This window comes from Arachis stenosperma, chromosome 1 (genome assembly GCF_014773155.1).
Source record: "Arachis stenosperma cultivar V10309 chromosome 1, arast.V10309.gnm1.PFL2, whole genome shotgun sequence".
Lineage (NCBI taxonomy): Eukaryota > Viridiplantae > Streptophyta > Magnoliopsida > Fabales > Fabaceae > Arachis > Arachis stenosperma.
In genome coordinates this window covers 45380235-45391448 of record NC_080377.1, presented here as the reverse complement: position 1 = coordinate 45391448, position 11214 = coordinate 45380235, and the positions used below count along the sequence as shown (strand labels likewise).

The 11214-nt window shown below is 38.2% G+C and overlaps 1 non-coding gene across 1 annotated transcript; it reads right to left on the bottom strand.

The window, feature by feature from the left end:
- Positions 1-10824: 10824 nt before the first annotated feature.
- LOC130951041 (small nucleolar RNA R71) lies at positions 10825-10928 on the bottom strand. The gene has a single exon (XR_009073816.1). It is a non-coding gene; the product is annotated as a small nucleolar RNA R71 (small nucleolar RNA).
- Between the last annotated feature and the right edge of the window lie 286 nt (positions 10929-11214).

Sequence of the window (11214 nt, the reverse complement as noted above, 5' to 3'; positions counted from 1 at the left end):
TTTAGCTTTTATCATGTTTTAGTGTAGTTCTCTAGAGAGAAGCTCCCCTCTCTCTCTAGAATTAGGGTTCTTTAGTTTAATTTCTTATAATTTCTACTTTTAATTCTTGTTTTCATTTACTTTTCCTTGTCATTTATTGTTATTTCATCTTTGTTCTTCTTCATTTCTCTTGTTATTTTCCTTTATTTTGTCATTTTCATGTTTATGCACACTCTTGTTAGTTTAATTTTCAATTAATGCAATTTATGTTTTATGCTCATTTAATGCTTTCTTTAATTGTTATTGTCATTTTCTTGCTTTTGGTAAGTAGCTTTTATTTTTAATGCAATTTAATGTTATTTTATTTTCATGCACACCAAGTGTTTGATAAAATGCCTGGCTTAGTTTTTACATAGTTTTTCTCCACTCTTGGCTTGAAATTGATGACTTTGGTGATCCTTGAGTCATTGATGTCCATTCTTGTTTGATACATTAGAGTAGTTAGTTGATTTGGTCTCCCTTGACTCTATGTGACCCCTTAGTGTTGACATAGGATTTAGGGATTGAAATTAACTATGCATATTTGACTTATCTTCGATGTAAGGTTGACTAAGTAGGATTAACTCTTCATAATCATCATGTGTTTGTGGTCAATGACTAGGATAGTTAGCCTTAACTCTCAATTACTTGCCAAGAGGTTTTCTTGCATTTGAAGTTTACTTGCTTTGACTTTACTTGCTTTGACTTTACTTGCTTTGACTTTTATTGCTTTGATGTTTAATTTCTTGCATGTTTAGCTTTTCCCACTCTTGGTTGAGAAATTAGATGTTTGGGTGAAATTGAGTTGTGGATGTCTATTCCGCATAGTGTGGGAATGGCTAATTAGTTTGGTTTCCATTGACGCTAGTCTTTCACTAAGTAATTAGTAAGTTGATTAGGACTTATGGATTGAAACCAATTATGCCCTTTTGACTAATTCTCAAGGAGGATTGACTAATTTGGATTGACCCCACACTATTGCCATGTTTGTGGTCCATAACTAGGATAGGAATCCTAAATTCCCCAATTATCACCAAGAGTCATTTTTAGCATTTAATTTCCATTTTCATTGCCTTACTTGCTTTCTCTTTTAATTTCCTTGTATGATCATCTACTTTCTTGCTATTTACATTACTTGCTTGCTTTCTTGCTATCATTCCCCATGCTCTCTCTCATTGCCAATAATTGTACATTTCATTTCAACTCCTAGGGAAGATGACCCGAGGTTTAAATACTCTCGGTTAATTAGAATTTGTAAACATTTGATTAAGAGAATTCATTGTTGGTTTGGAATATGCTACCAACGAATTGATGCTTGTTTTGATTGATTCCAAACTATACAGTAGTTCTCTCGTCAATATGCCAATAAAGTATTCTAGATAGTGTTGTGCTGGTTTGATTTTTATTTTTTATTTCATTCAACTTTATTCAAATAATTTAAAATTTTAAAATTAAAAAACTTGTAATTTAAAATTTAAATAAATATAAGTTAAATTAACGATTTAATTCAATCCAATACAAATAAACGTACTCGTATTATTGTACTCTTATTTAAAAGTAATTAAAAATTAGTTATATAAGTATAATAATACAAGTATGTTTCTTTATATTAAATTAAATTAAGTTGTTAATTTTAATTATATCCATCTAAATTTTAAATTCAATTTTTTTTAAATTATTTGAATAATATTAATTTAAATAAAAAACTACAATAAAATCATATTGTAACACTTTACAATCTCAAGTACACTTGGTTGAAATTTTTTTAGAGAAATTTTAGAAGACTATCAGAATTTATTAATTTTGGCCATCATTTAGCCATCAATTTAATTATTTTAGTATAATTCTTTTAGTTTAGTAATCCAACAACATATTTTTAAATTTTTTTAGTCTAGTTCCTTTAGTCTAGTAATCTAACAATATACTTTGTCCTATATTTTGAAACATTAATGACTAACTCATGACTAAAAATAATAAACTCTGATGACCCTTTAGCATTCTTCTTTTTTCTATGTAACATGTGTTCAACTATTTTAATGGTATATGTTCCGAGGGTTGCATGAAATGTTGATTTAGGTCTGAACATGAAGTCCAGGTCCCTTTGTATGGCAACATCCGATTTGTTGATGTCACGGTGCCGCCTGTCCGAGTTCCTTGTGAGGAGGTGGGTGGTGGTAGCTGCAAAAGACTCCGATGCTTAAGTTATCAAGGGCTTTAAGCTGGTTTTTAGTAGGTTAGTGATGAGCGGATAATTTGTACCCTTTTTGGCATTGTTTTTAGTATGTGTTTAGTATAATCTAGTTAGTTTTTAGTATATTTTTATTAGTTTTTAGTTAAAATTCACTTTTCTAGACTTTACTATGAGTTTGTGTGTTTTTCTGTGATTTCAGGTATTTTCTGGCTGAAATTGAGGGACCTGAGCAAAAATCTGATCCAGAGACTGAAAAGGACTGCAGATGCTGTTGGATTCTGACCTCCCTTCACTCGAAGTGGATTTTCTAGAGCTAGAGAAGCCCAATTGGTGCGCTCTCAACGGCGTTGGAAAGTAGACATCTTGGGCTTTCCAGCAATATATGATAGTCCATACTTTGCCCAAGCTTTGATGTCCCAAACCGGCGTTCAAAGTCACCCTCAGGAATTCCAGCGTTAAACGCCGGAACTGGCACCTAAATGGGAGTTAAACGCCCAAGCTGGCATAAAAGCTGGCGTTTAACTCCAAGAAGAGTCTCTACACGAAAATGCTTCATTGCTCAGCCCAAGCACACACCAAGTGGGCCCGGAAGTGGATTTTTATGTCATTTACTCATCTCTGTACACCCTAGGCTACTAGTTTTCTATAAGTAGGACCTTTTACTATTGTATTTTCATCTTGGTTCTTCTGGTTCCCTCTCTGGGGCCGAAACCAATGATCACTTTTGTTCTTATATATTTTTAACGGTGGAGTTTCTACACACCATAGATTAAGGTGTGGAGCTCTGCTGTACCTCGAGTATTAATGCAATTACTATTGTTCTTCTATTCAATTCCGCTTGTTCTTTGTCCAAGATATTCATTTGCACCCAAGAACATGATGAATGTGATGATTATGTGACGCTCATCATCATTCTCACTTATGAACAAAGTGACTGACAACCACTCTTGTTCTACAAGCAGACGAGGCTCTAATGTTTATCTCTTGGATTTCTTAACCGAAATCTTCGTGGTATAGGCGAGAACTGATGGCGGCATTCAAGAGAATCCGGAAGGTCTAACCTTGTCTGTGGTATTCTGAGTAGGATTCAATGATTGAATGACTGTGACGTGCTTCAAACTCCTAGCAGGCGGGGCGTTAGTGACAGACGCAAAAGAATCACTGGATTCTATTCCGGCCTGACCGAGAACCGACAGCTGATTAGCCATATGCTGTGACAGAGCATAGGAACATTTTCACTGAGAGGATGGGAGGTAGCCACTGACAACGGTGAAACCCTACACAAGCTTGCCATGGAAAGGAGTAAGAAGGATTGGATGAAGACAGTAGGAAAGCAGAGAGACGGAAGGGAAGGCATCTTCATACGCTTATCTGAAGTTCCTACCAATGAATTACATAAGTACCTCTATCTTTATCTTTATGCTTTATTCGTATATCACTATACCCATTTGAGTCTGCCTGACTAAGATTTACAAGGTGACCATAGCTTGCTTCATACCAACAATCTCTGTGGGATCGACCCTTACTCGCGTAAGGTTTATTACTTGGACGACCCAGTGCACTTGCTGGTTAGTTGTGCAAAGTTGTGTTTATGCCATGGTATTGAGCACCAAGTTCTTGGGGCCATTACTAGGGATTATTTGAGTTGTGAAAAGTAGTGATCACAATTTCGCACACCAGTTAGAATGTGAGTTATACCTAGGGGATGCCAGTGTATTTATAGTAGAGTTGATAACCACCTTTGCTGGAGTATTTCTTTGTTTTTTGATAGATAAGTGTTCCCTTTATCTTGGGAGTTTGTTAGGATCTACCTTTTAGATGAGGTAGAGTTATTTGGAGAGACTTAAGGAGGCAGTTACTTGTTATGCCAAGTAGAGCTGGACCTCTATGTCATTGTCCGACCTCTTTAAAGAGGTCAGGCTTTTCATGAGGTCCACCTTTATTGGTGGACCTTTTTGTGTTATTGGGCCTAGCCTTCAATTATTTGTCCAAGGTATGAACAGTCCCTCTGCTTGAGTACATTCCTTGTATAGGTCGTGCTCAAGCACTTCACTGCTTCTGCTATTGACGTCGGGTTCGAGCTTATCGGGCTGCCAGACGTGTTTTAAAATTTTGAACGTTGGAAGGGTTTTAATGATGTGCGAGTAATGTGGAACAAATGTTCCTGGGGATCCATGCTTTTTAAAGAGGAAAAGGGAATCGTTTGACTTTGTTTCATACAAAGGGCTTTTCAGTTTTCCTTTTCCCTTCTTCTTTGCTTCTACTTTCTTAAAGAAACTTCTCTAAGCTATTTCGACCGCTTCTTTTTCCTCCAAGATATCTTTTGTTAATTTTTGAAGAATTTTTTTGCTTTTGGCGCTAGTATCATTCGTGTTTGTGCTGTTATAGGCGTCTTCTTTCTTTTCCACAGTCCTCTTCGAGGTTGGTTTGATTCCCCCCTTTTTCTGGATTCTCGTTTGCTTGTTTGTCTGGGATTGCTTGCTATTTGTGTTAAGTTTTTATCGACCTGCTTTGTTTGTTGTTTCTCTTTTCTTCAAATAATCTTTTGATTTTAATTATCTTGCGAGCTTGATTTGATATTTTGAAAATGCTTTGTAAGTAGGAGATTTTGCACATTTGCCTGACTGTGATCATTTTCCTTTGTCGCCTGTTGACTGTACGTCTGTATTGCCCCTAATGGTGTCACTTTGATGTACTGTTGGGTGGGAAGTGGCATCATTTGGCTTTTATGTAGAAAAAGATTTTGAAAAGGGTAGCTTGTTTTCTGTTGATTTGTCCGACCTCTTTGAAGTGATTTCCAATTTACGTGGTAACGGTGCTCTTTATTTTTTTCATTTGTAGGTGTAGCCTTTATGTCTCGCCGTGTTATTAAGAACATGTTGACCAAAGTTCCCCTAATCTTCGTGTTTGGGTAGATAATGTCGTTCTTTATTGTGTCTCCATTACTGATAATGAATATTGTGAGGAATTTTGTAGGCACCATAGTATCTACGAGAATAGCGAAGAGGAGAGAAACCATGTTTTAGAGCCATCTGACCCAGAGGAGAGAGTGTGCTTTCCCCCTTTAGTGGATTCAGAGCGGCCTTTCTTCTATGCCTATGATTGCTTTTGCACTAGGTTAGGCGTCCGACTTCCATTTACTCCCTTTGAAATGGAGGTTCTTAGAGCTTATAACCTTGCCCCTACCCAATTGCACCCGAATTCTCGAGCGTTTGTGAAGATGTACGAGCTCCTATGTCAGGAGATAAGTGTCGGACCCTCCTTAAACATTTTCTTTTATCTTTTTGTTGCGATGAAGCCTCATAGTTCTTCAAGTAGGTCGAGATGGATATCCTTCCGAGCTATACAAGGTCGTAAGGTATTTTTCATTTTTTATGAGCCTTTCCATGATTTTAAGAACCACTTTTTCAAAGTTCGAGCTGCTGACAATACCCGAGCTTTCTTTCTTCCTAAAAACCAAGAACTTCCCTTTCCTCTATACTGACAAGAGAACCTCATAATTTGTAAAGTTGACTTATCTGAGTTAGATGACCTAGAAAGGGGTGTGATGGATTTTTTGTTGGATACATGGGGTCAAGCTTCCCATTTGGATTCGAAAAGAATTTTGGGAGATCCCGGCCTTCTGAAGTCCGAGCTTGGTAGCTCCCTTTCCTTTTCTTGTTAAATTTTATTTATTTGTAGTTTATTGTTTTTTATTGTATTTTGCTTTGTTTTGCAGAAAGTATGGCTCCCAAGTCTGCTATGAAGCTTCTTTGCAACACCAAGAAGACGGTTGTAGCTCAGAACCTTTAGCGGCAGAAAGAAGTCAGGGAGGGTTCTTTGCAACAGGAAGTTGGGAAGATTGTTCGATCTTCTCCTAAGAAGAGGTCGGGGGTTGGATCCTTCTGATCCAAAAGTTATTAATCCTACTTCCCTCTCTCGTCTTATCCCTTGAAAGTTCACTCCTTCACCTCCTTCTTCTACCAAGCCTCCCTCCAAAAAACAAAAAAAATGATGAAGAGGAGAGCATCTACACCAAAAACTTTGATGCTTTAGCTTGGGGGGAAGAGAACCTTCTCCCTCATCATCGTGTGAGCATGGATGATGTGGCAATTCAGAACCATCTCCAAACTCTTGCTCGTCGAGGACTTTGCCTTATGGGAGTGTGCTCTCAACTTTCTATGGAGCTGAAGAGCTCTCCCATCCAAGCTATGACTGGGGCCTTGGTGGCTGCCCGAGCCGATGTGGAGAGGCTCAGTGAGATCAAGGTGGAGTTGGATCAAGAGAAAAATACATTAAAGGCCGATTTAGAGAGAGCTCAAGAGAGGGCAAGCAAGGCTGAGGCTACCGTCACCTTGGCCGAGTAGAAGGCCAAAAAGTATCAAGAAATTTATACTCGGGTCTTCGAGGAGAGGTTGGCTAAGGAAGAGGAGCTAGAAAAACTGAAGCAGGAGTTGGCCGAGTTCCAACATACAGCTGCCTTGGGCATGGATGAAATGTTCGAGAACCTGGAGGCTCAGATTAAGGTATTGGCTCCCGACCTTAATCTCTCCCTCATTAGCATAGACAATATAGTGGTGAACTGGAAGATTGTCTGTGCACCCGAGTCGAACGAGGAGGAAAAGCCTTCTCATGATCCAAAGTCTTCGAAACATCAGGTCAGTCCGCCCTCCACTTCGGGACCACAGACAGCTTCGACTTCCTCCTTGGGAGCCCCACCTGAAAATGTTGCTGTTGAGGCCTCCTCGGATCCAGTATCGGTCGTGCCTGTCTCCATGCTTCTTTCTTCTCCCCAAAAAGATGAAGCTATTAGGGAGAAACTTGACTCTCTTTTTGGCAAGGAGCCTTAAGTTCTCTTCAAATCTCTTTTGTTATTTGCTAGTAGCTTAACCTGTGGGCTTTTATAACATTTTGACTTTCTAATAGTTGGTAGTTTCTTGAACACTTTACTTTTATTGTGTAATTGCTTGTTTACAACTTTTATTAAGCAATGTTAAGAAATTTTATAACTTCTTGCACTAACTTGTACCTCGTCGCTTTATCTTGCCAACCACTTTAGGTCGAGCAATGATTTCTGTGGTTTGTCGAGCTTAAGTTAATGTGTTTGAAATAGGAAACTTTAAAAGATATAAACTAGGAATATTTTATTAATGTTTAAGGAATTTTTTTACAAAGCTATTTGCTAGAGGCTTGGGTGCCTCTAGTGTAACACCCTAATTAGCCTAAGCCTTACCTCACATCATAAAGCAAAGGTTAATAAGAGATTATGACAGTTCTAAGCTCATACATAATATATATATATATAGAAAGAATAGTATAATCTAGAAGCCCGATGAGGGATATAGTCTCAAAAACAGGATTTAAAAGCGCAAAACGAACTAACGTAGCGTCTAACTTAAAGCTCAAGAAACAAATGTCATGTATATAAAGAGGATAGTGTAATTGCATAAGAAACTAGTCCCGACTCACAGAGCTTAAGCCAGTGATGCCAAGGCATCTTAGGCTAGTTTCACTAGCATTTTTCTGTTAGTTTTAGTTGTTTTATGCATTTTCTTGAGCTTAAAGTAACCAAGATTGGTTAAATGAACAACAAAGCAATGAACCATCCAAACAGTATGATTTTGATGCAAATTCCATGAGTTTTTAGTTATATTACTTGAATGCTATGAATGGATGATTTCTCATGAAATTTTGCAAGACTTTGATGCAATTGTTTGGATGATTTCAGGGAAGAAGAGGCTAGGCAAGGAAGCAACAAAATCAATAAAGGAAACTTGAATATCAAATGTGGAGTTTAAGCTCCAGTTTAAGCCTAAACTGGAGCTTAAAAGCCAGAATCATGAGAAAGGAGGAAATGCTGTAACTGGCGTTTAACCTCCAGTTTAACCTTAAACTGGAAGTTAAACGCCAGAATGAGAAAGGCACTAAGAGGCATTTCCACGTTTAACCTCCAGTTTAACCTTAAACTGGAGGTTAAACGCCAGAATGATAATTGAACCAAAGGAGCATTTCCACGTTTAACCTCCAGTTTAACCTTAAACTGGAGGTTAAACGTGTTCGACACTTTTTCTCACCAAGGAGCAATTCCACGTTTAACCTCCAGTTTAACCTTAAACTGGAGGTTAAACGCCAGAAGCAGGAGAGGCACCAGGAGCATTTCCACGTTTAACCTCCAGTTTAACCTTAAACTGGAGGTTAAACGTGTTCGACTATTTCTCTCCTCCAGGGTTGCCTTCTCATTTTCCACGTTTAACCTCCAGTTTAACCTTAAACTGGAGGTTAAACGTGTTCGACCCAATTGCTCCTCCAGGGTTGTTTTCTTCATTTCCACGTTTAAGCTTCAGTTTAACCTTAAACTGAAGCTTAAACGTGTTTGACATTTTACACTCCTGGGTTGCTTTCTTCCAATTCCACGTTTAAGTTTCAGTTTAACCTTAAACTGAAACTTAAACTTCAACATTAAACACCACCTTTTGAAAGGGTTTCTGGGCCAAATTTATTGAAGCTTAAGTTAGCATTTGAGCACAAATATTAACTTAAACGTATTATGGTATGAAACCCAATTGAATATCATGGTTTATGGGATTGGGCCGGAAGAATTGATGAGTCTGGAACTTCAATTTGTTGAGTCTTGTGTCATTACTTGTTTATCACTAAGTTTGCTCAATGAATGTTACAGAATGGGATCACAGCCTCATCAGGATTATGGATCATAAACCCAAAGCAAAAGGAAATCAAGAAAAAAAAGCCTCAAAGCCCAAGAAACTCAACAGAAGCTCAATTTAGAAAGTGTATAAATAGGATAGAATTGAAGTTAGTTGAGACCTTTGGACATTTTGGAACTTTTGATCATTTGGCGATCTTTTCATACTTTGTAATTGAATTCAGAGCTATGACTCACTAAACCCCTTTCATTGGGTTAGGGAGCTCTATTGTAATTCAATGAATCAATAATAGTTTTATCTTCTTCTTCAATCTTTTCTCTTGAATTTTGTTAGAAAGCTTCTCGATCTAATTCCATTGGGTAGTTGTCTTGGGAAAGAAACTACCCATAATTGGAATCCTTCGGAACCTTGGGAAAGGAATGATGGATTCATGCTAGAGAAGCTTTCTCACAGTGAATTGGATTGGGGTTTGGATGGATATTGTGACATGTAATCCTACCAAATTGTGGTTCATGAAACTGTGTGGTATAATCAGTGATCGAGCATCATCTCTTCTTATGAACATTTAAACCAAGGGATTGGGAATTTGTTTGTTTTTAGAGAGAATTGGTGAGCCAAGGAATTGGGATCCAATCATATAAGATTGCCAAGCAAGATTCAATGAATGCATTGGTTGAGGAAGAGATGAAAATGTTTTGATTCGGAGATTTCAATATCTCCTGACCCCAATGAACCCCTATTTCTGATCTATCCCTTTCTATTTACATTCTGCAAATTTCAATTCATGCAATCACCCCCATCCCTTTTAATTTCAGCAATTTACTTTCTCGCACCTTAATTCTCGAAATTTAAGTTTATGCAATTTCAATTCCTTGCAATTTACGTTTCCTGTCACATTTACTTTATGCAATTCACATCCAAAAGTTGATTCTGCTCAACTAAACAAACTTCTAATTCGAATTGCTCATTCAACCAATCCTTGTGGGATTCGACCTCACTCTATTGTGAGTTTTTACTTGACGATAACCGGTGCACTTGCCGGAAGGAATTTTGCCGTTCGTGCAATTTCCTAAATCGTAGCATATCAAGATTATGCACATCAAGTTTATGGCGCCGTTGCCGGGGATTGGTTTTCGATTGACAATTCTCAAATTGGAAGTTAACTAGATTGAGCATTTTTTTTTGTTTTGTTAATTTAGTTCAAGTTACTTTTTGAATTTTAATTTCTGCACTCTGTTACTTGCTTTTTCTTTCTTATGCCTTTTATTTCAAGCAACTAACTCACTAACCCACTAACTATTTGAATTAATTCCTCAACTGCTCTAACCATACTCTCCCATTAACCAAGAGTATTCCACTTGTTTGTTGCTTGTGGTGTGTTCTTGTATGACAGGTAGGAGAGGAGAGACATCAACTCCTCCATATACCGAACCAGAGAGGACCCTTCATAGGCTTAGAAGGGAAGCAAGAGGGAAGAGAGTGCTGAGAGAAGAAGAATCTGAAGGAGAATCTGAAGACAACTTTGAGGAAGCTCTAGATCTCAACATGGATAGAGAATTTCACAACCATGAGAGAGCTGATGGAAACAATGCCATTCCTGAGAGGAGGGTTCTTGGTTCATACATAAACCCAACCTCTGGGAATTGTGGTAGCAGCATTCAGAAACCACCCATTCAGGCCAACAATTTTGAACTCAAACCTCAGCTGATATCACTGGTGGAGGACCATTGTTCATTTGGTGGAAGTGCTAATGAAGATCCAAACCAACATCTCACCAAATTCCTGAGAATTTGCGACACTGTAAAGTCCAATGGAGTCCAGGAAGATGCATATAAACTGCTCTTGTTCCCATTTTCACTTAGGGACAAGGCAGCTAAGTGGCTGGAATCATTCCCAAGGGACAGCCTAACAACCTGGGATGAGGTGGAGAGCAAGTTTCTGGCACGTTTCTACCCCCCACAAAAGGTCAATAGGCTTCGATCTGAGGTTCAGACTTTTAGACAACAAGATGGTGAGACGCTCTACGAGGCATGGGAGAGGTTCAAAGAATTGACAAGGAAATGTCCACCAAACATGTTCCCTGACTGGGTGCAATTGCATATTTTCTATGATGGACTTTCTTATGAATCAAGGAAGGCTATAGACCATTCATCAGGAGGTTCATTGAACAGGAAAAAAACTGTGGAAGAAGCCATTGAAGTGATTGAGACAGTGGCTGAGAATGAGTACTACTATGCTTCAGAGAGATACAACACTAAGGGAGTCATGGAGCTGAACCATGTCGATACAATTTTAGCCCAAAACAAGGTGTTTGCCAAGCAACTAGCAGAGCTCACCAGGAAATTAGACACAAAGCAAGTG